Raw genomic sequence first — 6,552 nt, 5'->3', positions numbered from 1 at the left:
TCCACCTGCAGAGCGGCTCCTCAAACACTCACCGGCTAACGGGAGTTATGCTACACACACGAGCTAAGTGAAGATGATGAGGGTTTAAAATGTATGACACACACACACCTGCTGTTGCTCGCCCCCCTCCCCTCTCTCTTTCTCTCTCTCTCTCTCTCTCTCTCTCTCTCTCTCTCTCTCTCTCTCTCTCTCTCTCTCTCTCTCTCTCTCTCTCTCTCTCTCTCACACACACACACACACACACACAGACACACACATATATGTGTCTGTGTGAGAGAGACACACACACACAAACACAGACATACGCACAGACACACATATAGACACACACACACACACGTAGACAGACACATAGACAGACACACACAAAAACAAAGACACACACACACATAGACAGACACACACACATAGAAAGACACACACACACAGACACACAGACAGACACACACATAGACAGACACACACAAAAACACACACACTCACAGATCCAGTAGAGTCCAGTAGAGTCCAGTAGAACTCGACCCAGTAGAAGGCGAACAGGAGAACCAGAACCAGGACTGATCTCAGAACCAGAGGTTTTCTGGAGGCACTCTGGTGCTCAGAGACAACAAAGTCAACACAACAAAGTCAACACAACAACACAACATGAAGCTGTGGCCTCGTCGGTTCTCTGATGTCAGCGTGGCATCAGAACCCGCGAGGCCTCAAAGGAACCAACAAGAGATGAAACAGGTTCCGCGTCGCGCGCTAAAGAGCGCTGCTAGGTAGCTAGCTACTGCTATTCCAGGCTTTATGCTAAGCTACGCTGAGCGTCACATTGAAGAAGCCCTGACAGCTCTCAGTGTTTCTTTACATCACCGCTGCACTTCTGGGACTCGTTCATGTTTCATCATCCGGACGAACCGGCCAATCAGGAGCGAGCAGACGCAACAATGAACAACAATTGCAACATGAATTGTTTGTGTTTTTTTTATCTTGAGGAGAAACATTGTTTTGTTGTTGCTTATATAACTCATATCAACCTCTGACTTTATTGCAAGCTGTCACAAGGCATTCTGGGAAATGTAATGTATGAGCGTAGCCTTCTGAAAACACAGCTCTGATGCAGATCAGAGATTGAGGCTCTTCGTTGTCTTCTTTCAAATTTGGTTGCAGATTATTTTCAAATTGTATGTTTTTGTAGCCAAACAAGCAGCAGAGAGGAGTTTTATTTTAACATTTTAACATTTTGGATGTTCATGTCTCACACAGGACGGATTATGAGTATTTATTTGTTTGGTTTATGAGTAAAATAACTAATCACGTCACATTCACTGTGCTGAAACATCTTCAACGTTCACTTCCAAATTGTGATAATGCAGCAGCGCATGAGATTAGCTTGTTATCATGCTAACAGGCTAATCTGAAGCATTATAGCTGCTGAATGTGACAATGTTAGCATGCTAACACACTAGTCTGAAGCATTATAGCTACTTAACGTCACCATGTTAGCAGGCTAACCAGCTAATCTGAAACATTATAACTACTTAATGTCACCGTGTTAGCATGCTAACTAGCTAATCTGAAGCATTATAGCTGCTTAACGTCACCATGTTAGCATGCAGACGTTAGCGTTTAGCTCAAAGCAGCTAGCACAGCTGGAGACACTTCTGCAGAGGATTTAAGTTTGAAAAAATTGGCTCCAAATAATAAAAAAAAACAAATATAATCATCAAAAGCTAACTGCGGTGTTCTGGGTGTTTTTACGAAAAGGAAACATCTGAGTCGCGCTTCAGATCTTAAGTCGCACAAAGCGCCCTGAAGCCGAGGGGCGGCGGCGCGGCGTCTCTCGGGACTCCGAAACAAAACCTCTAGAAAACTCCACAGCCAGGAAAGAACAGAGGGAGCGACGGCAGCCGGCTCTCTGCTTTATCCACCACCTGGAGCCCAACACACCCCGCAAACACACACACACGCACAAACACACACACACACTCGCACAAACACACACCGCAAAACCCCCGCTCGGATTCTGTTATACTAATACGAGGGGAATCACGCGGTCCGACGCGGCTACAACGCGCTCATCGCCGGCTCATGTAGCCGCCGCGGCTCATGTAGCCGCCGCGGCGGCGGCGGCGGCGTGTTTGTCCCTGATCTTCAGCATTTTGGTGGAAGTGTGGATTCCCATAAAGGCTTGTTAAACAACACATCTCATTCTCTGGGCTGGAGAGGCCCGGAGGCGTAAGCTGCTGCTTTGAACATGTGAATCCCCCGTGCGGCCGCGCCGCCGCCTCTTTGTTCTGCTGGATGCTCCTTCGCTTGTTTTCCTTCTCGCTCCGGAGACGCTGCAGACGAAGCGAGCGCAGGGAGCTTTTAGCTGTAAAAAGATCATCTCGTTGAGATCATCAAGCCGCAGCTAATTGAACTTTTTACACACGTTATGTGAGTGGGAGCGCGGGGGAGGGGGGAGGGGGGAGGAAGGGGAGAGGGGGGAGGAGGAGGTGAGGGGGGGGGGGGGCATATTGTATCAATAAAGAATTCATCAGCCAGAAGACGGGGGAGAGATTTAACGAGCCGCTCCGTGGATCTGGAGATGAGACATGAAACAGAATGAGTGCTGCCCTCTCCTGCTGCTGCTGTGAACACACACACACACACACACACACACACACACGCACACACACACGTACATTTGTGCACACACACACGTGCACATACACACACACACACGCTCACACACACACACTTGTGCACACGCTTACACAAACAAACATACGACACGCACACCAATGCACGCATGCACGAGCACACACACGTACAAACACACACGTGCACACACACACACACACATTCAGGTGTTTATCAGCCAGTGGAAAAGTTGAAGTTTCAAAGTGTCGGTCGTCTTTTATCAAAAGCTTCACATTAAAAGCAGCTCGTCCTCCAGCGATAACAAGCGCTTCTTTGTGGACTGGAGGTGTTAAAATGTGCTTTTATGAAGTCTTTTCCTCCAGTGTGTGTGTGTGTGTGTGTGTGTGTGTGTGTGTGTTCTGGCGCCATCTAGTGGTGAAGATGCAGATTGCAACCATTTGGAAATTCTCCCGCGAGTGTTTTTTTACCCAAACAAATTTCTAGTTTATAAGTAAATTATCTCCAAATCTTTGCTCCAAAATAATAATAAAAAAACCTCTGAAACCCCCTAAAATTTTGAAAGCAAATTTTCTTTTTTAGACCGTATTTCTTTTTTTCTTTTTTTTTTTAGCAAATTTCTTTTTGGAGAACAAATTTTATTTTGAGAGTGTTTTTATTATTTTTGAAAGCGCAATTTTTTTTTAAATTTTTTTTTTTTGGGCAGTTTTTTATGAGCGCAGTTTGTTTGTTTTTTTTGGAGCAAATTAATTTTTTTAGAGCAAATGTTGTTTTTGACACCGTATTTTTTTGGAAAGCCTTTTTTTTAGTAAATTTCTTTTTGGAGAGCAAATTTTATTTTGAGAGCGCAATTTTTTTTGTTTTTGTTTTAGAGCAAATTTTCTTTTTGAGGCCGTATTGTTTTTGGAAAGCATTTTTTGAGCACTTTTTTTTGTTTGAGGAATTTTTTTTTTTTGACCAATTTTATTTTGAGTGTTTTTTTTTTTGGAGCGGAATTTTTTTTCCAGTATTTTTAGAGGAAATTTTTTTGAGAGCAAATTATTTTGGAGAGCAAATGTTTTTTGGAGTGTATTTTTTGAGAGCATTTTTTTTTAAAAATTTTTACGAGCAATTTTTTCGAATTTAGGGTTTTGCGAGTAACCGCTCAGTGAGCTTTATAAACACGACGTCTGTCACCAACGCGGCCGTTAGCTTGCCAGCTAACGTAACTATGTCACACTGAGATCGCCGCAATCAAACACAAAATAAAAGTTCCCCGTCGAAGCTGTAAGTCACATGAGCAGCAAAATAATAATCCATGAACCTGAACGCTTCTTGTAAAAAGATGTGAAGAACGATCTGTGGGATCGATGTTACAAAAAATACTCACAAGAAGAATTACTGCGTTCAAAAGTGAAGTTATGAGTATTTTCATTGTGTGAAAAAAAAATCATTTTCCTTTTTGGGGAATTTCTACACTTTCAAGTGGGAAGTAAAAGGAGAGGATGTGTAAAAAAAAAAAAAAAAAAAAAAGAGAGAAGACGTTAAAACATTTGAACAATTACCCGTGAGAGAATAAAAGCTATTGCCACAGGTGATTTGGACGCCCCAATGGAAGCCGCTCGATGAGCTCATTAACGGCTAACGGCCGACTTGATTACTCTGAATCGCGGCTCCATAACCCTAAAACACTCGTCTGGCTCGTTGTGCTCCATTATGTCCCCAAATAATCTCCCCGGTGGACGTATAAAGTTGTAATCTTGACTCTTGAGTACTACGTTGATCCCCCAAACCAAAACAACTAAAAACAACGCACTTTAATTGCCCTGAGCAACGTTATCAAAAAGACAAAAACAGGAGCAGACGGATCTGCTTCAGTGCAACCGAGACACAACGCGAGGAAGATTTATGTTCCACTAAGACGATCTTTGATTGATTTTCAGAGCAGCGGAGATCAAAGGCAGGAAGGAGACAAAAGATAAAAAGAAGACAAAAGGAGAGCTGGAGGAAACTTCCAGGTGTCACCTTCAGTAGTCGCCGACCGGAGAGAAGGAAACTCTCTTATCGTCTCAGCAACAAACACACTCAGTTCATCAGTCACGCAACACAATCTGCTGGTTCACAGACACCAACAAGCCAGAAGGAGTATGAGAGGTTAAGTTGAGGCAACACAACTAAACCACCAACCGTTAGGTTGAGGCAACAAAACCACCAACAGTTAGGTTGAGACAACTAAACCACCAACAAGCCAGAACAAGAACCAAAGGTTAAAATGAGGCAACAACACCACCAGTTAGATTCAGGCAACAAAGACAACAGTTAGGTTGAGGCAACACAACCAATAGTTAGATTCAAGCAACACAACCAATAGTTAGATTCAGGCAACACAACCACCAGTTAGGTTGAGGCAACGCGACCATGAAACCACAACACGGTTGGACTCGTCTTCTGGTTGCAGTCCTGTTTGTTGCACTCGTCCTCGTCTCCAGACGTCCACCAATAATCATCTTTTGTGTCTGTGATAAAGTGCAACGTACGTTGCTGAGTGACGTGGATGCATTTAATAACGTTTCCAAAAAGATCCTCGCTGGCTTCCTTTCATGCAGAGTCTCGTCTCTGAACAAACCAACAGATTGCTTTTCGTGGCATGGAGCTGGTTTCAGGCTCGGTGGTGTTTGCAGACTGGGGGGGAGAAATAATTGTCTCTGCTGATCTGTATTCTGCTTCCTGTCTGCGCGCTGGGGAAGGAATCCACAGAGAAGAGTTAACACGCTGCCGGGCGTCGTGTTCACGCTCCGCTGTGTCTCACAGGACGACGACCCTCGGCTGGATCGTCCTTCACGCAAAATGAGGCTCATGACTCGTGTTGCCTTCATGAGTGTGTTCAGCCATGATGATGACGATGATGATGATGATGAGTCCCCCAACAAAGTGCAACACTAAACCACCTTCAAGTCCCACATTCCTGGAGGGAATTACCCACAATTCATAGCAATGTGACGTTAAACACAGTTACCAGTGGAACAAAGTGTGTGTTCAGCCTGGAATATAATATTTAACTATGAACACGACAGAATTAAAAATGGAACATAAAAAACATATTTAACAAAAGCCTCGAAGTAAAAAAGAGAAATATGTTCAAATCAGGGAGTAAAGAGTTTTAAATAAATGTGTTTACACCGTTTCAAGTCACTGAGGGTCCAACAGTGTTGGGACATACTTCATCATAACATAACCGTGACCTTTGACCTCTTGCTCTGGTAGCAGGGTTCATACACATCCTGACCAATAGAGGATTTACATGACTTTTAACCAAATTTACATGACTTTAAACTACATTTATATGACTTTAAACCAAAGTTTTAAGTTTTAAAGAACCGCAAGGTTCATACAAATTCTGACCAATGGATTTCCATGACTTTAAACTAAATTTACATGACTTTTAACCAAATTTACATGACTTTAAACTAAAGTTACATGACTTTTAACCAAATTGTATTTCTTTTCAATGACGTTTCCAGGCCTAGAAATAACCATTTTGAATATTCCATGACTCTTCCAGGTTTTCCATGGCCGTAAGAACCTGCAGTATTTGCTGCACAGAGGAAAAGCTTGCACATGTTGAATATGTCACAATAACACCAGATTAAATGGTTCACGGCTCAGTCCGGCCTCCCGCTGCTCAACAGGTTGCTCAACAGGTTGCAGTTGCAGGCCCCTCGTGCTGCCTCAGATTCCTGTAAGTTCCCTCCCCGAACACACAGAGGAGGAGGGGATGCTGCAGTGACTCAGCTCTGTTCTGGGAAGTGGAACTGTTTGGGGACCAGGAAGGAGGCTCCGGGGCCCCTGCGCTGTGGGAGTGGCTGTGGGAGTGACCGGGAGGTTGGCGTTGGGGGTGTCGGGGTATAAACGGCAACCCATCGCCGCCGGTCTCACCGTAAGGGC

This window comes from Clinocottus analis, unplaced genomic scaffold (assembly GCF_023055335.1).
Source record: "Clinocottus analis isolate CAN_PGR_092001 unplaced genomic scaffold, fCliAna1.0.p SCAF_2, whole genome shotgun sequence".
Lineage (NCBI taxonomy): Eukaryota > Metazoa > Chordata > Actinopteri > Perciformes > Cottidae > Clinocottus > Clinocottus analis.
Note: the sequence above shows the minus strand (reverse complement) of the source record.